Source organism: Desmodus rotundus, chromosome 1 (assembly GCF_022682495.2).
Source record: "Desmodus rotundus isolate HL8 chromosome 1, HLdesRot8A.1, whole genome shotgun sequence".
Lineage (NCBI taxonomy): Eukaryota > Metazoa > Chordata > Mammalia > Chiroptera > Phyllostomidae > Desmodus > Desmodus rotundus.
The window spans coordinates 212,192,668-212,214,705 of record NC_071387.1 but is presented as its reverse complement, the minus strand read 5'-3'; the positions used below and the strand labels follow the sequence as shown (position 1 = coordinate 212,214,705).

The 22,038-nt window shown below is 44.5% G+C and overlaps 1 pseudogene; it reads right to left on the bottom strand.

Moving 5' to 3' along the window:
• Positions 1-641: 641 nt before the first annotated feature.
• LOC139440449 (U4 spliceosomal RNA) lies at positions 642-709 on the bottom strand (annotated as a pseudogene).
• Positions 710-22,038: the final 21,329 nt, after the last annotated feature.

Here is a 22,038-nt window from a genome sequence, read left to right as displayed (position 1 = left end):
TCCCAGCACTACTAAATTATACCAAGCCCTGCAGGAATAGACCAAAAAGGCTGACAGAGCAAAAAATAATAATAATGCTTACTTTCGCCAGGAGATGCCCATGATCTCTCAGAGACTAACTACACTTTCCAGAAGTTACTGTCCCAGCCATGAATGTCACATGGCTGGATAACCAAACCTGTGGTGATTAAAAAATTATTTTTTATCATACCTTCTACATTCTCACAGCTAAGATGACAATCAAATCAAATTAATCTGATTAATGGGAGGTATTCAATGTCTAATACATCGACAAGGGGAATTCACATTCAAATGAATACCAAATAAATTGAGGTGATATTGGGTATATAGGGTATTTTGGAATATGGAAGAACAGAGTCTTAGATTTCAACAGTGAAATGGGGGACATGCAGGTAATTTAGGAAAAAAGCCAGCATACCTGGCAGGTTGATTAGTGTTGGGCAACTCCCAAAACTTTAAGACACGAGGAGACGGTAAGAGGGTCAACAGGCTCTTGCTAGGAGTGTCACTGTCTGAAGCTGAGGTGATGGTGCTGAAGCTCTCTTCCTAAACCAAACTGTGGCCACTAAACCTCTTAGGAAGAAATGAGATGACAATCCTAAGTAATTTCTCAGTCTTCCCTTTCTTTTAGCAATAATCGCGCCTCAGATAAACCTCTTTGGCTATGATACTGCCGCTGCGCAAAGCTCACCCTTCCCTTCCTTAACAGCCAGTTTAAAATCAACGTGCCAAGTGCAAAATGTTAGCCCACTTCATTGCCACCTTTGAAACTTCAAATACAAGTTGTATATCCACAAGCTACATTAGAACGTTGTTCCATATTTCACTGATATAACCATTCTGTTCTGAGAATAAGTTACTTTACTTAAATTGTTACATCTTTCTTAAGTAAATGGTGACGTACACGTGCTCCCCAAATTCACCTCATATTAAACACCTGACTGCTTGCTTACCTGGTGGGGAAACAACCTTTCTTGTGACCTCAACTATCTTTGGGCTGGTCTAATAATCCAACAGGTATGACACAGGTTAGCAAATGAAAATGGCCAAATGTAAGATATGCATAGGCGGGAGAACCTCACTTACAGGAGAGAGTCAGAAACCCCACACACAGAAGAGCATAAATGAGACAGCGATGATGTGAGGTGCCATGGTTATTTTCTATGATAAAAATATCTCCTTACATATGTGGGAAAATATTTGTGATATAATACAAGGTGCTGGAACCACTGAACGGGAAAATTATTGGGCCCCCTACATGACATCCTCCACCAAGATCAATTCTTTAATTGATTTTACCATCCACTCATAACTAACATAAAACAGAGCTATCTGAAACATACCAAGAGATCTAAAGTGAAAGAATGGGGAAAATATAGTACATGAACATTAACCAAATCAAAATGATATCACATATAGTAGACTTGGAGGCAAAAAAAAACCCCAAAACCCCACTACATATAAAAAGGAGTACTTCATATCAGTAAGTTCAATTTATCAGTTACTTTCAAATTTTTATTCACTTAATAACATAAATTCAAAATTATATAGAACAGAGCTACAAAGAAAAATAGACTAATAATTATTATAGGAGATTTACCAAAACTCTCTCTGTTTCAGAACCAATGAAGCCCACAAAAATATAGTAAAAAATATTTTTTAAAAAACATGAGAAGCAAATTGCATTCAATGTGCACAAGTCCTTCGCTACACCCCAAAACTGCAGATTACAGATGCTTTCCAAGTACCATGGAGACGTTTATAAAAACTGACCATATTGTAACATAAAGCAAGTTCCAACAAATTTTAAAGGACTGAAATGTGTTTGTGTGTGTGTGTGTGTGTATATATATATACACACACACACATATTTCTTGCTCTCACTGCCATTAATCAAGAAATCAGTAACGAGATAACTAGAAAGTACTTACATTTACAAATTACGAAATACACTTCTAAATGACCACCCCAAAATAAATCACAACTGGATTTAGAAAATAATTTGCATGGAATGATAGTAAAACCACACACCTGGGTACATCATCATTAAGTTACCCAACATTAACGATAAAGAGATAATCTTAGAAGCAGCAACTGAAAGGAGAGATTTACCTACAAACGGGTGCCCATAATGCTATCAGCTGATTTCTCAAAAGAAACCTTGCAGGCAAGAAGGGGCTGGAAAGAAGTATTCAAAGTCATGACAGGCAAGGACCTCCACCCAAGATGAGTCTATCCAGCAAAGCTATCATTTAGAATGGAAGGGCAGATAAAGTGCTCCCCAGATAAGGTCGAGTTGAAGGAGTTCATCACCACCAAGCCCTTATTCTATGAAATGTTAAAAGGACTTATCTAAGAAATTGAAGAAGATCCACAACTATGAACAGTGAAATGACAACAAACTCACATCAACAACTGAACCGAAAAGAAAACCAAAACTAAGCAAACAACTAGAACACGAACAGAATCAGAGAAATGGACTTCACATGGAGAGATTTCAGTGGGGAGGGGGAGGGGAGGAATAGGGGGACAAAGGTACAGAGAAGAAGCAGCATAATTAGTAGGCACAAAATAGATGGCGAGAGATGAAAAATGGTATAGGAAACAGAACTCAAAGAACTTATATGTACAACACATGGACATGAATTAAGGGGAGGGAGGAATGCTGGAAGGTAAGGGGTGTAGGGAGGAGGGGGGAAAAGGGGGGGAAATTGGGGAAACTGTAATAGCATAATCAATAAAAACTTCTTTAAAAAAATCAAAGTAAGTAAATACATAAATGTAAAAAACAAAATAACTCGACAAGACTGATGGCAAAGATGCTCTGTATGAAAACTTGAGAAAGAAATCTTTACCTTTGAATGCACAGGTCAGACACAGAAGCTGGAAATGCACAAGTTTTGCACCTGTGGGAGGAACCTAAAATAGTAAACCAAGTCCAGGCAAAGTGGAGGAAACGAGCCCGTAGATATGTCCTCGGGAGCACGTACATAAAATGAGAGCGCTTGTATTTTACTTTACTTTTTTTTACCTCTCCGTGGACAATTTCAAATAAATTTGACCTCCATGTTATTTAAAGAACTTCCGATGGAAAAAGAAAATTACAAACGATTTTCAAGCACACTTGGCACTTGTAAAAACCTGCCTCCAATACGCTACAAAGCCAGTTCCAAAAAACGTCACAGAAAATACATTTATTGCTCCCTCGGCCGATATCTGGAGACCGGTTGCAAAGTAACTACACAATCCTGACACTTAGACGTCTCCAACTGAGCTTCTAAATTACACTACTATGAAAAGTCAAAGGGATTCCCACTGGAATCAACCCCTTTTCCTGCTGACGTGCACTAAGGAGTCATTCCCCAAAACGGCCACAAGACAGTAGCAGAAACCGACAGATACAATGCGTATCCCACCAAAGCCTTGGCTGAAAGGTTCCTTAGCTGTTTACGGTAAAATGCAATGACGGGCACACTTTTCATTTTCCTCCCAAATTATAACTGCACAACGTCATCGCCATTCCTTGCCACTGGCCTCTGCCATCTTTCAGATAACTTCCCATTCCATCGTCCCACAGCACTGTTACCTTTAGCAGCACAGCTCTTCCAGGTGCCTTCTGCAGTCTTCCACAGAACGGAAATTTCTCTCCACTGAGAAATTCGGAATACTGAACTAAATGGCCATGCAAAGGTGCAATTTCTGGTGAGTACTGCTAATGAATCACGACTGCGCAGCCAGGCTGGAACCATTTCTCACTGGTCACCAAACAGAAACGTGCGCTCCCACCTCATCCTGAAGCTTCCCCGTCTTCTGCTTCGACTCTGTCAACAGGAAGTGCATGCAGTTGGTCTTGCAGTGATGGGGCAGCACATGTTGCGAATTACCCCAAGAAGCACCTCCTACAGAACTTGCTCTGTTATCACAACATAGGCAACATCACCTGCTCTGGATGAAGACCGCCCTGTGGAGGAGCTGCTGGTGGTAGTTCCTTCATTTGCACACTATCTCTCCTGTTCCATATTATTCTCAAAGTTTAACAGTTCATATGCCCCTAGCAATTTGCTTGCAAGCAGAACAGTTTCCTTAGGTTTCACTAGAAAACCGCATGTGGGAATGAGGTCAAGAAAGTCCCCCCCCCATCCCTTCAATATGTGTGGAACCCAAACATCAAAGCCATTCACATAATCATGCAGGTGCAAATGATTTTCAGTGCTCAGTTTGGATACTTTGAGTATGTCACCCGCCTCCCACATGGTATAACCTGGTCTGTCCTCAGTTAAGGTCTGGACTCGATGGCCGTGAACTGCTACTGGTCTGCCATGCCCGTGGGGCACCTCTGTGCAAGAAATCTTGGGCGTGAAACTTGGCAAATCACTTCGACACATTTCATCACCTAAGGGCGCCTTCTCCATACACACTATAAATCTTTATTTGGGCATTCCAGATGTGCTTTCACCTTTCTTGAAATGACAGAGCCTCATGTGCCAAAACTGTTCCTTATGTTCACCCATCTTCAGGATGAAAATGGCCACAACATCAGTCAACAGTTTTGGTGAGTTTTTTATTGAAACGCAGGCTGGTATGACATCTGTCGTGATACACTCCAACAAAACAGTTTCCCATGAAGTTAAAGACAAGAACGCAATCCAGAGTCACATGAAGGGGCAGGACGGCAAAAGGGTGGTGGGGGCCATACTTACTTTTGGGCAAACCCGGTATAAAGACAGCTTCAACCAGAATTGTACCATTGAAATCAATTACAGTACGTGTTTTGCTCTCACAGCACTAAAGCTAGAGTTCACTGAAAATGGGTGACTGCAAAGTTCTCCTGCTTGGTACTTCTGAAACAGACTCCTACAGAACCTCCAAAATGAACCACCATGTGAGTTACAAAATGGTTTGAACTGAATAATGCTAAACATACTACATACCTAAACTTGAGAACAAAATCTGCACCCTAAACACACGTGTTAGGCACAAGACCTCAAATTGTACAAGAGTGGCACTCATTTGAGGAACTGAAAAGAGTAAATGAAGCCAAGACACACTCTAGGAAACAGGCCTCTAGACATGTCTGGAAGGGCACGTACATAACATGACAGCGATTTGATTTGATTTTACCTCCGAGTGGAGATATTTGAATACATTTAATTTTTCCCATTGTTTAAAGAATCTGCAACACAAGGCAAATTACGAAAAATTTCAAACTTAGACCTAGTAAAAAATGGACTCTATCATGCTAAAAGCCAGTTCCAACAAATGTCACATAACACACGTTTAGTGCTCCTTATGCCCTTAATCTAGAAGCCAATCAGAAAGTAACCTCACAATCCTTACATTTAGATGTCTTGAAATGCACTTGTAATTAATATTGCTGTCAAAAGTCATTGATATTCCACTGGAATCAACCAATTCTCCTGGGGACCTGCACCAAGGTGTCATTCCCCAAAATGGCCACGAGACGGCAGCAGAGGTGCACATTTGGACCACGGGTACTTTGATCTTTGCCGAAGGGCTCCTTTGGTTTTTACCTGGAGTTGCAATGACAGGCACATTCTTCATTTTCTACCAACAACATAACTGAACAGCGGTTTCACCGTTTTCTTCAACCTCCCTCTGCCATCTTTCAGGCAAATTCACCATTCCGTCTTCCCAAAATATTGTTATCTGTTGGAACAGAGAACTCTTCCAGGTGCCTTCTGCAGTCTTCCGGGGAATGGAAACTTCTCTCCATTAAGAGAAATTCAGAAAGCCCGAACTAAACAGCCATGCAAAGTTGCGAGGTCTGCTGGGTACTGTGCACAAATCACGACTGTGCAGCCAGCCTGAGAACACTTTGGCCTGGTCACCAAAGGGAAACAAAACTCTCACCTTATCCAGAAGCTTGTGTGTCTTCTGCTGACAAACTGCAGACTCTCCCTGGAGTGGTGCTTTCAGTTGGTTTAATCGGGAGCCATACCTGTGGCAAGTAACCCCACTGGTTTTCTGCAAGCATATTCTACTAAAGTACTCTCTTCCGAACCCACCACATACATACTACCACATTCTTTGGATGAATATGCTCCTTTTCTTTTTCTAAAATATCCTTTTTCTTTTTTTTAAGATTGTATTTATTTGTTTTTACTGGAGGGGTAGGGAGGGAGAGAGAAACATCAATGAGTCATTGCCTCTTGAGCACCCCCTACTGGGGACCTGGCCTGAATCAAACCTGACTGGGATGTGTCTTGACTGGGAATCAAACCTCTAACCCTTTGGTTTGCACACCAGCACTCAATCCACTGAGCCACACCAACCAAGGCTGAAGATCCTCCTTTGGAGGAGATGCTGGTGGTTCCCTTCATATGCCCATGATCCCTCACATTCCACATTATTGTAAAATATCAAGAGTTCTTCCTCCTCCTCACAATTTGTCTTGGAAATGAAACATTTTCCTTGTGTTTCATTAGAGAATCTCATGTGGTAATGTGGTCAAGAAGGGTTTAATCCCACCTCCACCCACCCCACTTAACTTCCGTGAAACCCAGACTTAAAACAGACTAATGTAACTGTGCTGATACAAATGATTTTCCACGCATGATTCATAAACTTTGAGTATGTCACCTGAATTCCATGTGCCATAACATGGTATGTCCTCAGTTCACATATGCGCTGGATGGCTCTCCACTGCAAGTGGTCCACCTACCCATGCAGCCACTGCACCCGAGAAACCTCCAGCAGCAAACTTCCCAATCCACTTCAGACACGTCCCATCAGTCACAGTATCTTCTCCATAAATCTTTTCTTGCCTTACTCTCATGCATGGACCTTTCTTGACATGACCAGCCTAAGTGGCCAAAAATGGTGCTTCTGTTCACCCATGTTCACTGTGAAAAGGGACATACACACAATCACCAGTTGTGATGAGTTTCATCACTGATATAATAGCTGTCACAATACATTCTAATAAAACAGTTTTGAATGATGTTAAGAGCAAGTATGGGTGACCAGAGACAGGTGACGCGATGGGGTTGGGGGAGTGGGGTTGCAGGCTGAATTGACTTGTGGCTGAACTGACTTTTTAGCCAAACAGACTTTGGCCAAATGGACTTTTTCACTGAGCAGACTTTTTGGCTGAAGAGACCTTTTGGCGGACCCGATTTAAGGCAAGGTTCGACCAGCATCACACCCTCAAAATCATATACAGTACATTTTTTACTCCCATAGCATTTGTCCTAGTATACAGAGAGAATAGATGAATAGACAGTTTTGTTGTTCAGGACTTCCAAAATAGACTCCTACAGAAGCTCCAAAATGAACCACCATTTGAATTACATGATAACCTGACCCGAATGATGCTAAAGATGCTAGTTACCAATTCTTGAGAAAAAAAATATTCACCCTTCAATGCACAGGTTAGAAGCAGAAACTGGAGGCCTGGCTGGTGTGGCTCTGTGGATTGAGCGCCAGCCTGCAAACCAAAAGGTCATTGGTTCAATTCCATGTCAGGGCACATGCCTGGGTTGTGGGCCAGGTCTCCGGCTGGGAGCTGAGAGAGGCAACCACACATTGAGGGTTTCTCTCCTTCCCTTCCCCTCTCTCTAAAAATAAATAAAATCTTTAAAAAAAAGAAAGAAACTGGAAATGTACAAGGTTTGCACATGTAGGAAGAACCGAAAATGCAAAAGGAAGTCCAGGCAAAGTTGAGAAAACAAGAGTACATACACCGATAGCGCTGATATTTTACTTTGCTTTTTTTCCTGCACCTCTTGGTGCAGAATTCTGTATAAATTTTACTCCACGTTGTTTAAGGAAGCTGCAACAAAGCAAAGACAAACGAATTTCAAGCACACCTTCAACTTGTCAAAGACTGACGCTGCTACGCTACAGAGCCAGTTCTGAGAAATGTCACATAAAACGTATCAATCGCTCCCTTTGCCCTTAACCTGGAAACCAGTCACAAGGTAACTGGACACACATGCAATTTAGATGTTTTAGAATACACTAGTAAACACCACTACCACCCAAAGTCATTGAATTTCACTGGAATCAACCAGTTTTCCTGCTGACCTGCATTGAAGTGTCATTGCCCCAAATGACCACGAGGTGGCAGCAGAGACCAACAGTTGGAACAAACACTCTACTATTGGCTTCTCACAAAGGTTCCTTCCCTTTTTACCCCAAGGATGAACCTAAAATAGTAAACTCACTCTAGGCAAAGTTGAGTTTAAACAAGCCCGTAAATATGTCTGGAGGGGCATATACATAAAATGAAAGTTCTTATAATTTACCTTATTTTTTTTTTTACATATTGGTAGAGAACTTTTACTAAGTTTTACCTCCTGTTGTTTAAGGATTCTGCAACACACAATGCAAATTACAAGTGATTTTCAAGCATACCTGGAACTTGTAGAAACCCGACTCTATCCCGCTATACAGCCAGATCCAACAAATGACATAAAATATGCTTACTGCGCTCTCGGCCATTAACCTGCAACCCAGTGACAAGGTAAGTGGACAGCCCTGACATTTAGACGTTTTCAAATTCACTTCTAAATACCACTGCCATCAAAACTCATTGATCTTCCACGGAGTCAACCACTTTTCCTGCTGACCCGTACTGAGCTGTCATTCCTAAAAGTAGCCACGAGATGGCAGCAAAGACCAACATTTGGAACACATATCATACTATACTGGCTTCACCAAAAATTTTGTTCACTTCTCACTATCAGATGCCATGACACAGACAATTTTCATTTTCCCCCAAACAACGGGACTGAACAACAACTGGACAACGTTGTCACCGTTTTGTTCCACCGCCCTCTGCCACTTTTCATGCAATTTCACTGTTCCATCATCCCACAACATTGTTCTCTTTCAGACCAGAGAACTCTTCCAGGGAAGGAAAATTCCACTCCAATAAGAGAAATTCACAAAGACCAAACTAAAGGGACATACAAAGGCGCAAGCTCTGGTGAGGACTGCAGATGAATCATGACTGCCCAGCCAGGCTGGAACAGCTTTCCCCTGGTCACCAAAGAGAAGCGGGTACGCTCCTGCCTTATCCTGAAGCTTCCCTGTCTTTCCTGACAAATTCTGGACATTTTCCCTCGAGTGGCTTTCACTTGGTCTAACAGAGATCAGTCATTGTTGGGAAAAGCCCGCTAGGTTTCCGCAAGGAGCTCCCACTGCAAGACATCACCTCCTTTGGATGAACACCGCCCTTTGGAGGGGCTGCTGGTGTTTCCTGGGCTTCCCTCAGTATCTCCTGTACCGCATTAATCTCAAATATCAACGGTTCATCCCCTCACACTTTGTCTTGGAAATGGAATGTTCCCTTCCATTTCCGTAGAGAACTGCATGTGGAAATTCAGTCAAGATGGGACCCCCACCACCCCGCTTGACTTCTGTGGAACCCAAATGTCAAAGAGATTAACATAACGAAGCTGCTGCAAATGCTTTTTGACATTTGATTGGGATACTTTGAGTATATTGCCTGTCTCCCGCGTGCCATAACGTGGTCCGTCTTCTGTTAATGTCTGCCCTGGATGGCTCTCCACTGCACCTGGTCTGCCTACCCGTGGGGCAACTGCACATGAGAAATCTCCCTTATGAATCTTTGCAACCCACTTCTCACACGTTCCATCAGATTCAGCATCTTCTCCGTGCACCAAGAATCTTTTCTTGCCTTACACTTGCGCTTGTACCTTTCTGGAAATGACACATCCTGAGGGGCCAAAAATGTTAGGGTCAGGTGTCTTCAGTGAGAAGAGGGCCACACACACATTGAACAGTGGTCATGAGGTTTGTCATCCCAGGGGGATATGACAGCTGTCATGATACTGTCTAAAAAACAGTTTCAAATGGCATTAAAGGCAAGTATGCGGGACCTGTGCCAGGTGATGATGTGGGGGCGACACAGAGGTGGTACAGTTGTGGGGACCGAACTGACTTTTTGGACAATCCCATTTAAAGCAAGTTTCAACCATCATCACAGCCTCGAAAGCCTGTACAATATTTTTTCTGCTCTAATGGCACTTGAGCTGGCATTCACGGGGAATGGGTGAGGACAAAGGTCTGCTGTACAGACCTTCTCAAATAGACTCCTACAGAACCTCCAAAATGAACCACTATTTGAATTACAAAGTAACTTGACCTGAATGATGCTAAAGATGCTATGGACCAAAACCCGAGAAAGAAATTCTCACCCTTGAATGCACACATTAGAAACAGAGGCTTAAAATGCACAAGTTTTGCACCCATACAAGGAATCTGAAATGGTAAACAAGGTCCAGGCAAAGTGGAGGAAACGAGCCTGTAGACATGTCCAGAAGGGCACATACATACAACGATGGCGCTTATACTTTACCCTTTCTTTTTTTTGTACCTCTTAGTGCAAAATTATGAATACATTTTCCCTCCACGTTGTTTAAGGAAGCTGCAACAGACAAAGCCAATGACAAATGATTTTGAAACACACCTGCAACTTTTAACAACTTGATTACATTATAAAGGCAGCTCGAACAAATATCACATAAACCACATTTATTGTTCCCTTGGCCATTACTCTGGAAACCAGTCTCGAGGTAACTAGAAAGTCCTGACACTTAGATATTTTGAAACGCACTTCTAAATACCACTGCCATCAACACTCATTGATATTCCACTGGAATCAACCACTTTTCCTGACCCAACTAAGATGTAATTCCCGAGAATGCCCACGAGATGGCAGCAGTACGCACACTTAGAACATTTTGGAAATGACCCTATTGTACCATCCCTGTGTTCTCAACCAACTTCAAAGGACTGAAATTATAGAAAATATGTTTCAGCCTCATGGCTGCTAATGTAGAACTCAGAAACAAAAGGTAACTAGAAAGTACTTTCATTTAAATGTAATGAAAGACACTTCTCAAATAACATTCCACAAACCCTTAGTAGATAATTCATTAGAGCCAATGACTTTCCCTGCCGGCCTGCGCGAAGCTGTTATTCCCAGGTGACACATGAGATGGCAGCAGAGAGACACCCTTGGGACCATTTTCAAAAGGACCATCCTGCGCTAAGGCAAGTTTAAACAAATTTCAAAGGACTGAAATTATAGACAGTATGTTTCTTACTGTCATTGCTGTTAACATAGAAATCGGGAAAAAAAGGTAACTAGTAAATCCTGATATTTAAAAGTTACTAACTACACATCTAAATAACATTGCAATCAACATTCATTGATGTTCTACTACAGTCAACCACTTTTCCTGCTCACCTGCCCCTAACATGTTATTCCTCAAATTCCCACGAGATGGCAGCAGAGATGCACACTTGGAACACTACTATTTGCTTGGCCAAAAGGTTCATCCAGTTTTTATGTAAAGACACAAAGGAAGAGACGTTTTTCATTTTCACCAAAAACTGTATTGAACAATGTATTCACCGTTTTGTTCCACTGCTTTCTGCAATATTGCAGGCCTCTTCATAATTCCATCTTCCCAAAAGGTATTATCGTTTGGCCAAGCCAATATAAAGCCAGTTTCAACAAGCATCGCAGTATTGAAATTATATACAATATTTCTTAAGTGCTCTCATTGCACTTAAGCCAGAATTCAGTTTCCAGAAATGGGACTCTGGAAAGTCCTTATATTTTCCCTTTATATTATGAGTATATGTAATATACTCATAAACAACCTCAAAAGTAAAACACAATTTCAATTACAAAATAATTGAAAATGAATGGTGATAAAGATAATACATAGCAAAAATTATGAAAGAAACCTTAACCCTTCAATGCAGATTATCAGAAATAAAAGTTGAAAATTTACTATTTTTGTACCCATATTAGGAACCTAAAAGAGTAAACGAAATCCAGAGAAAGTAGACAAAAACAGGCACATCGACATCTCTGCAAGTGTATATACATAAAATGATAGTGAAACCAGAAAAGACACCAGCGTCCAGGCTACCCGTTACTACCAACCACAATAAGCAATGACAGAGATCGAATCTTTATGGGCACTTTATTCAGATGGCCAGTGATCCGAGAAGATGGTGGGTTCATTCCCTAACACACCATCTTCCCTTCTCTTTCCAGGCCAGACTTTTCATAACAGGAAATAAACAAGGTGTGGTGAGGGCTTTGAAATTCAGGGAGGATTAGGTGAAAGAAGCTGCAACATCCCCGTCCTGGGCAGTTAGCTGTTCCCAGGGGCAGTGGTCGTCTGTCTCTCCCTGGAACACAAAGGTCAGGATGCCTCCAGTTTGTCCCCAGGGGGTAATCTTTACCAGTGCCCCAAGAGGTCAGCTGTTTTCCCAAGAGCCAAGACTGTAGTTTCTGAAACAAAAGCTTTAACATATACATTACTTGCTAGGTTTATAACTTTTTACCTTAAACTAAAATTTTACAACTCTTAGTCCCCTATCATTCCCCACCTTTAGTATGAAACTATCTCATTTCTATGAGATCACAACTTAGCATTGGACTGTCCGGTGGGGGTTTTAGGAATACACCTAACTGCAGACCCACATAAGGAGGCACACTGTACGCAACAACGAGCTATGATACTGAAGAAAATGACAAGGATAAAAACCATAAATGCCTCTCGAAGACCAGATGTACTAGGCAGCCAGGAGGTTAGTTTAGACCCGTCAATGCCAAACAATCCCTCTCTGTTTGATATTGGACACCACATCATTTACTTGCTTTACCTTATGCTCTATGAGTTGTGAACTATCAGTGAGGTTAAAACACCAGAGTCCTTTAAATTCTTCACATCCATGATTATGCCTTAAAAGTAGGTAGTCTATAGCTGCACAATTTTCTAGTACTACTTCTCTGATTTGTCCTAGTTCTTGACTAATGGCACTGATGGCTTGTGAGGTGGCATCCAAAGCTTTTCCCGTAGCGCAGGCTCATCTCCTTATTTCTATATTCAAATAAGTTACCGTGGTTGTCGTGACAAATATAGTTAAAGACATATATTGAGCAGGGCTAAAGAGGTGTAAGTCACTGATACAAGGGAGTAAGGGAGAGATCCCGTCGAATCTGGGTCGAGTGGGGCTTTGGAGGCATAAATAACGTCAGCCTCCCCAGAAAGCATGGTCCCCCAGAGTGTTTGCCTGAACATAAGAATAGACAGTCATTCCACATGTCAGAAACCATCCTGTGGGCCGTTTTACATGAGCATGAGCATGAGATACATCGGTGGTGGTGGTGCAATTCATTTTCACATCTGCTGAGAGCACAAGATGGTTTTTAGTACAGTTGGCAAAAGTTACACATCCTCTAGCTGGGGCTACAATACCGACTTTCAATGAAAACGTTTCCCTGTCCTTTATAGTCACCACTGGTGCCCAATTATAAATATCAGAGTAGGTCATTTTCTTTTCAATATGTTCAAATACAATATAATTTCTAAGGCTCTCCAAAGGAGTACAAACACCTATAACACATGAAGCAAAAGCTTGTTCAAAATAAGTTCCTCCTGCAAGACAAAAGTCAGAAATATTCAGAACTGTTTTTGCTAAATATACCCAAATATTTTCATCCCGTTTGAAGGGAATACGTTGTCCATAACAAGGAGCGAACAGGCAGTAATGAAGACAACATAAGTCATCGTTTCCGAAAGATGACTCGGGTTTTCTTGAGGCTTGGCGGTCCATTGTTCCTCCAGTGCTTTCCTTATCCGGGTGTGATGAATCCAAGGTTTTATTCCTGCCAACTTCACCGCAGTTGGGGTGGTGAGGAGTATGTCCCAAGGTCCAGTCCGCTTCTCTCCCAGTCAATTCTCTGGAGATCCTGCCCTCCAGGTCTTGAGCAGCACCTTGCCTCCTGGCTCCAACAAATGCAGTGAACGTACAGGGGAGGAGTCTCCAACGCAGGCAAAGTCATCGGTTACAGCTAAGATTTGACTTACATGTGGTGCGTATTTCTTCCTCTTCGTTTCTTAACCTATATGCATATCTCCCACCCCAATTGTAGCCTGAAATGGCCACCTGTACACAATTTCATAGGGACTCCAGTGAATCCCGCTTCGAGGAGCCACCCTTGTCCTGAGCAGGGCAATAGGCAAGGCTGGATCCCGATGCAGATGAGTTTCTTAACACAGCTTGGCTACATTTTTCTTCAGGGTGTGATTCATCTTCTCTACCTTCCCAGAAGCCTGAGTCTCCATGCCGTGTAGAGTCTCCACTTGATTCCTCAAATTTACTAACCTTCTGTGTAATTTCTGAAACAAAAGCAGGTCCGTTATCACTCTGCATGCTGCCAGGGAGGCCAAAGTGAGGGATTATTTCCTTCAGTAAAGCTTTCACTGCCTCCAAAGATGTCTCCATTCTAGTAGGATAAGCTTCTATCCATCCTGAAAAAGGCGTCAACAAAGACGAACAAATATTTCCACTCTCAGACCCTTGGCATCTGAGTACAGTCTGTTTGGCAGACCTCACGTGGACACTGTCCTTGGCGTTGCTGTCCTTCTCTCCTTTGATGGGGATCTGTTTGGGGTTGTTCTTCCGGCACACAACACATCTAGCAATTACTTTTCTTATGGCTCTGGAAATTCCGGGACCTGTGAGCCACAGTTTGACGTAGGTGGTTAAGGAGCCTCTTCCACAGTGTGTGGCCTCGTGCAAATGCTTCATGACTGGCTATACTAAATGATCAGGAACACAATATAGCTCCTTTCTTCTTCTTTTTCCATCTGCTATCAGGACCTTCTTCATCAAAACCTTAGCCCTTAGCTTTCTCTAAGTCTGCATTCGAATATTCAAGGTCAAATTGTGACATGTCCAGAACAGGTACCAAGGGAATTCTAAACATTCCTTTAGCAGCCTCTTTTGCTGCCCATTCAGCCAGATTGATTCCTCTAGCCACTTCAGTGTCCTCTTTCTGATGTCCCGGGCAGTGCCTAACTGCCACCTGTAAAGGCACCTGAACAGCACCTAATAACTTTAAATTTTCTGCTGCATGCTTAATCTCCTTTCTATTGGAGGTTAATAGTCCTCTTTCCTTCCAGACTGAACCACGTGAATGCAAAATCAAGAAAACGTACCTTGAGTCGGTGTGTACATTCATCTCTTTTCCTGTGACAATTCCAGCTCCCTCATTGATGTGATCAGTACGGCTTTCTGAACAGAGGTTCCTGGTGGCAGGTCTTTGGCCTCCACTACTCCTTCAAGAGTCACAACTGCATACCCAGCCTTTCTGCTTCCTTTGTCCATACAACTGCTCCCACCTGTATAGAGAGTCCAGTCTGCTTCTTCTAAAGGATGGTCCTGTAAATCAATTCTGCTACAATACACTTCATCTGTTATTCAGCAGTCATGTATTAGCGCAGCCGAGTCGGGCTCGGGGAGAAGAGAGGCAGGATTTAATGTAGAGTTTTGAGGGAGACGTTGGGATTGGCGAGAAGAATGGCTTGGTACCTGCCCGTTCTTCCAGCGACAAGCCACATATTTCCCTTTTGCTCCAGCAGGCTCAACACTTGCTGGGACACATAACTGGTACAGGCTGTCCCAAGGGAAACTTCTCAGCTTCCTGCAAGAGCTCACAGGCGGCGGCCACTCTCAAGTGGGCTGGCCACCCCTGGACAGTGTGATCTAATTTCCCTGACAATTATGCGATGGGCTGCATACGTCACTAAGCTTTTGGGTGAGGAATCCTAGGACAATGCCCTGTCTCTCACACACATATTATTGAAAAGGCTTCAGTAGGTTTGGAAGCCCCAGAGCCGGTGCAGAAGCCAGGTGCACCTTCAGACACTCAAAAGCCTGAGTGCACTCCTTTGTCCACTTTAAAGGGCTCTATTCCGGTCCCTTCAGAGCCTCACACAGTGGTTTGGCGATGAGCCCAAAGTTTGGAATTCAAATGTGGCAGTCGCTTGCCATCCCCAGGAATCTCCTGAACTGTTTCCTGGTGTTGGGAGGGGTCCTCTGTGGACTTTTGTTGCACCGCCTGCACCATAGTCAGCCTTTTCTGCTCAGGGATGCCTTCCCCCATTCTCTCAAGGAGGCATCCCTTACAGTGCTCTAAGAGAGGAAGGCCGTCCCCATTAGGGTCCTCGTTGGGCTCAGTTACAGGGATTGCCCTGGGAAGGCCCAGAGCCCCATCTGGATTTTCTTGGTGCAACCTCCGAGCCTCTTCATTTGCCTTATCTGACACCAGCCTCTGCTCATTGCTCATCCCCCTTATTGAAGCAAAGAATTCAATAAGGCTTGTACGTCTGTCCACTGGGGATGATGAGTGGCAAAAACTGATGCAACCAAATCAGTCATTTTAGCAGGATCATCTCTATGAGAAGGGTTTGAGGAAATTCCATACTGTTTTCCACAGTGGCTGCACCAGTCTGCATTCCCACCGACGATGTACTAGGGTTCCCTTTTTTCCGCATCCTCTCCAACATGTGTTTGTTGATTTGTTTATGTTGGCCACTCTGACCGGTGTGAGGGGGTACCTCACTGTGGTTTTAATTTGCATCTCTCTGATGGCTAATGATGCTGAGCATCTTTTCATATGTCTCTGGGCCCTCTGTATGTCTTCCTTGGAGAAGTGTCTGTTCAAGTCCTTTGCCCATTTTTTAATTGGCGGTGAGGGACAAATACCATATGATCTCACCTTTAACTGGAACATGATCAACAAAAGAAAAAAGAAAACAATATATAACTAGAGACATTGAAGTTAAGAGTAGTCTAACAATAGCCAGAGGGGAGTGGGGAGGAGATAGTGGGGAGAGGGGTTTTCAGGAACTACTATAAAGGACATGTGGACAAAACAAAGGGAGAGGGTGGAGGCAGGGGAGGGAGTTGGGTTTGGCTGGGGTGGGGTGGAGAGGTGGGGAGAAAATGCAGACAACTCTAATTGAACAATAACAACAAAATTTTTTTTAAAGATTTTTTTTAAAAAGGGGGTTGAGCTTTTCCAGTTTAACAGATCCAATGTAGAAAACAGAGTGTGCGTCCAATAACATCCAGCAGGCTGGCCCTCTGGCCCTACTCCCACTGGAATTTTCTGAAAAGGATATTGCCCTGCCCCGGTAGGGACTTTTCCTCTACCAAATTTGGTTCCTTGACCGATTCAAGGTGGTTCAGGTGCACTTTCCCCATCCACTCCCCTGGGGCTGCGGGAACACTGACCAGCTTGCAGCAGTCACAATATCTAGATCTTCCTGGTCCCTCTCCTCAGAGCTTCTATGTTTCACATGCAAATTCCCTTTTCTCTGAGCCATTAACTTATTTTCTGTTGTTGTTTTTTTTAATTCTGCATGCCTCTTTATAATGTAAACTCAAACAAACTTCTAGGTAAGGCATTTTGTCCCACTTACCGGATTTTATACTGTAACAACTCTAGTTACAGTATAATACAGCAACGTAAAGACCCATTCAGTGACCAGCGCTCTCCTGAGTCTAAATTATACAGGACACAAACAGAGCAATACTATAATAAAGCCACATACTCTCTAGGTATACGCTAGACATAAATCGACAAATTAGCCAGAACTGGCCCCAAAGGGCTGCTTCCCGGAACGGAGGCTTTTTCCCCCATTCTACCAGATGGAGCCCCAAACACAGGGTACCCAAACCAAACCAGATCGGACATCATTTTTTCAGATCGAGCTCTGTAACCCCGAATGGTACCTTTACCAGATGACCTAAGCTGTGACCCCGGATTTTAACCTGAACCAGAAAGTGCAATGATTCCATCAAATGTGAAAAACGATGAGAAGTGCCAGGGGTGAGGGGGAGAATCCCCAAGTGAAATCACTTGGCAGCTGCTTGGGATTCTCTGAACCAAAACCCCGGGGCCTCTCAGCCCAGACAGCCAATGGGACTCCCCACCAAATACCCACACTTCCCGGAGAGTCCCAAAGTGGGTCCTGGCGGAGTCGCCAAATAATGAAACCAGAGAAGACACTGGCTTTCGGGCTGCCCGCCACTACCAAACCCAATCGGCAGCGACAGGGACTGAATCTTTATGGCGCTTTATGCACATGGCCAGCGATATGAGAACATGGCGGGTTCGTACCCTGACAGACCAGCTAAATTCCATTTTAAAATGGCCCTTTTTATAAGGAGAGCAAAGCGTAGGTAGGGGTTTGGAATTCAGGGAAAAGTTCATTGGATTACAAACAAGTTCAGCATTCTCACCCTGGGCGGTGGGCTTTAGCTGTGTCCTAGCGGTGGGCATCTCACCTGGAGCACAATGGCTCAGACACCACCTGGAACTGGGTGTGGGCCTCCTGAGGCGCACAGGTGGAGCTGCTCCTGGCCTCCTGGAGTCGGGGTGGGTCCCACTACCAGTGCCTGGAACAAAGCTTTTACAGGCATTGATTATTAAGCTTATTAGCTATGACCTAAACTGAAATCTTCCAACTCTTAAGTCCCCTATCAAACAGCACGTGAACTGTGTGTAAACAACATGTGAACAAAGCGTGGATGGCACGTGATCAATGGAAACAACACATGGATGGCACGTGATCAGTGTGTGAATGGCACGTGATCCATGCATGGATGGCATGTGAACACGGCAAGAATGTGGCTTGAAGTGGGGGGGGTGAATGTGGCGTGAACACGGTGCTCCATCCCCTCTCACTGTTCCTCTGGGGGGTTCTCTCGCTCCACGTGGAGGTCCGTACAGGGACTTATTCCCAGGCATAGATGTCTGCCGGGGTCCAGCCTCAGCGGGTCTCAGGGTCCCCGAAGGATGGACGGCACAGGCGACGAACGGGGGATCAGACACCAAGTTTGATGCCGGAGAACGGCCAGCCCTTGTGAGTCTGACCGAACTCTAAGAGTTTAATCAAGCTTTATTTTTATAGGGATTTGTTATATGACATCAAAGGAACAGGTGCATGGCATGATTTCTCAAGCAGGAAAAGTTTATACAGAAATACCAAGGAAATGTACAGGAAGTTCTACAGATTTGTTCATACTAAAGGTTATTTTGACCAGGAGGGCTATCAGTCAGACAACCACAAGTAACTATATGTACAAAGTTTCAAATGGCTATTGATCATTTGATGTCTAACAAAGTGTTCAGAATTTGGCATAGGTCAAAAAGATACGCTAGACTAGCCAGCAGTTATATGTAACTATTAAAGGGCCTCTCTAATTCAGCCATCCATCTTCCCGTCTCAGTTCTTTCCTTATGCACTTTTCAGGGGATGATCTTTGTATTTATTCCCTCGTGCTTAAATCATAATAGTTCACGTATTTTCCTTGCTCTTTTACCCATCTAGTTCCATCAATTATTATTCCTGTCCAAGGTATATGGGGGGTTGTACTAAGGGGAACATCTAGTAAAACTTTTCTCTATTTTCCAGGCAGATGGCCTGCCCATTGTCTAATATTAATCTTCCAATAGGTAGGGGAAGTAGGCTGCAGAGGGGTTATAAGGGACGTTTGTTCTACGGCCAAGAAATCAATTTGTACAGTTGCGTTGGAATTCTGCAAATCAGTGGACCTGAAATACAAGTGCTCAAAAATCCCACCACCTAGTAACAGCAAAGACATGCGTGCAAGAAGAGGTATACAGGAAATCCAGCCACAGCTGCCTCTGCTGTGCAGACGCATCTCATCCGTCCCGACTGTGTCAAGGGTCGGCTGTTGGTGGGCTCCCGACAGATGCCCACATGCCATTGCTGGGGCATTTAAAATTTTTCCTGTTTGCTGCTTTTCTAAATAAATCAGCTTGATTTTTGTAAATTGGCCTTGAACCCAGTGGCTTGGGTAAAATCATGCGTTAGTCTGGCAGTTTGTGGATGTTTCTGGATCTTCCCTACAGATGCCCCTGTCATCTGTCCCTCTCTGACCCTCCCTCCCACTTTAAGTTTCCGCCCGTGTGGCTTGCTGGCCAATCGCTCCTGTGTGTCCCTTGGAGGTGCAGTGTCGGTGGGCGCCCTGGTTCCACTCCCTGGCACTGCCCATCTGGCACCCGGAACCTCTGGCCAAACCAGGAGATGTTTTAGAGGCAGCTGTGTATTCGGCACTGTTTTCCCTTTCTAATGGGGCATCTCACTTCCTTCTGCGCCTCCCGAGGTGCCTCCCAGCTGCCCGGCAGCAGCGTGCCCAGCAGGAGCTCCCTGGGCCGCTTCAGCCCAGTCTCCTCCGAGCCCTGTGTCCAGAACCCCGCGCAGCCTGGGCACAGCTGCTCCCCAAGGTCAGCGTGCAGCCGCCCACCTCGCCCCTCAGCCTCTGCTCGGGTTGGCCTGGCGCCGCCTCCTGGAACTGAAGCAGGGTGTAGCCAAGAGGAGGGCCATAAGAAGGGATTTGTAATGGGGTCCCGAGCTCAAGGTGTTCAGGAAATATTAGAAAAAATATATAGGATGTCCTCACACCCACAAGCCTGAGCATGGGGAAGGGACATATGGAACACAGCCATTCAGAGCTGTTTTGGGTAGCAAGAGCTTTGCAGCTAACCCCTGGCACGGTCATTTAACATATCTATAACCTTTAACTGGTTTCATAGATATGTTAAATAGCTGTGGGCACATTTGAGCCAGGGGGATGGGAGCAAATTCCACCTAAAATGTAACTGGGAAGCAACTCCCGCTGGTTACAGAGCCTGCGTGAGAGCGTGGAGATGATTGGCTCCATGCCATGGGGCCACACCTGCCTGGACTTACTATGACAGCCCAGTAAAGCTGGAAGAATACAGGGATGCTGGCAGGTGTAACTGGTGGTAGGAGGAGTCGGAAATGGGGCTGCAAAGGAAGATGGGCGCTGGGATTTAAACCTAGGTGTGGCAGCCATAGAGAGAGAGGACCACGTGGTTCTGAAGGAGAAGAGGGACGACCACGAGGTTTTGGGGAAGAAGGGAGAGAAACATGCAGCTTTGGCGGAGTGAATAGGAGAGGACCATGTGGTTTTGGAGTGCTTCTTTTTGCCACGCGGCTTAGGCAGCTGAAGAGACTTTGCCGGGAAGACAAGGGGAGAAAGGACTCTTGCTGGTGGGCTGTGGCATGGACTGCCACATGGCTTTGGATTAACTGCAGATTGCGGCAGCCACACAACTGATGGTGCCGGGAGTCTGAATCACGGACTTCTACTTCTTTTCCTGAGACACGGTACCCCGGACTGGGCAGAGGGAGAGGGAAGGACTGTGCATCTGTGGGTATTCTAGAGGACTTTAATATCTTAATGAAGACATTCAGTCATTACTCTAAGTCTGTGTGATTTTTAAATAAATAATTTCTTTCCTTTTCACCAGTCTCTGGCATTGAGAGACGTCTTTCCTCTGGCGGCGGGCATTTCGAACCTAGTAGGTGTGTGTGTGCGTGGGGGAACCTCCAGAGACAGAAAGGGGAATCCTTTCTGTAAAACTTTATCGTGAACCACCCCCCGCGTGTTCTATAACAGAACGGCCCGTGTGCTCAACTCAGACCCTGGGAGGTGTTCGGGAGAGGGACCCCCCCCACCCGCCAAGGTGTAACGAGGTCACGGACCCCCAGGCATGCTCCGCAAACAGATGTCCCCTGCAGGAGCCCCTGTCTCCGCATCAGGAAAAGGACACTTCAGTTTGGTAAATTATTACAAAATCAGCCTTCCAGCTAAAAAGGGCCACAAAACAATACCCCCGGGGGGGGGGGGGATGCTGCCAGATGGTTTCTTATTAAAAACCATGATGTTAAAAACAAAATAAAATTCTGTAACAACTCGACAGAGAGCAGGAGGGCCCCTCCCCTGGTCCTGCAGAGCGATCTCTGAAAAAAGCTTTCTGTAATTTCAGACTTTTATTTGCTCTACATCTCAGTCACTTTGGAAGCTCAGCTCAGCTCTGGTTTGGGGATTTCATGAGTGTGTTTAATGCCCACGTCTGAGTGTTTCGACCCATTAACTGCACCAAGTCGAGGTGCCTCCGATGCCTGTGGATGCCGCTCAGCTCCTGGCCAACCCTGCACCCCAGGCCTACCACCGACTCCTCGATGGGGATCTCACAGTGCGGGGAGTGGACCCTGCCAGACCTCGCTTCTGACACACTCCCCTCTCCGGGTCTCTGAGTCAACCCACCCCCAGCTCCTGTTCACAGGTTCCTGACTAGGAGCAACCCTGTTCTCC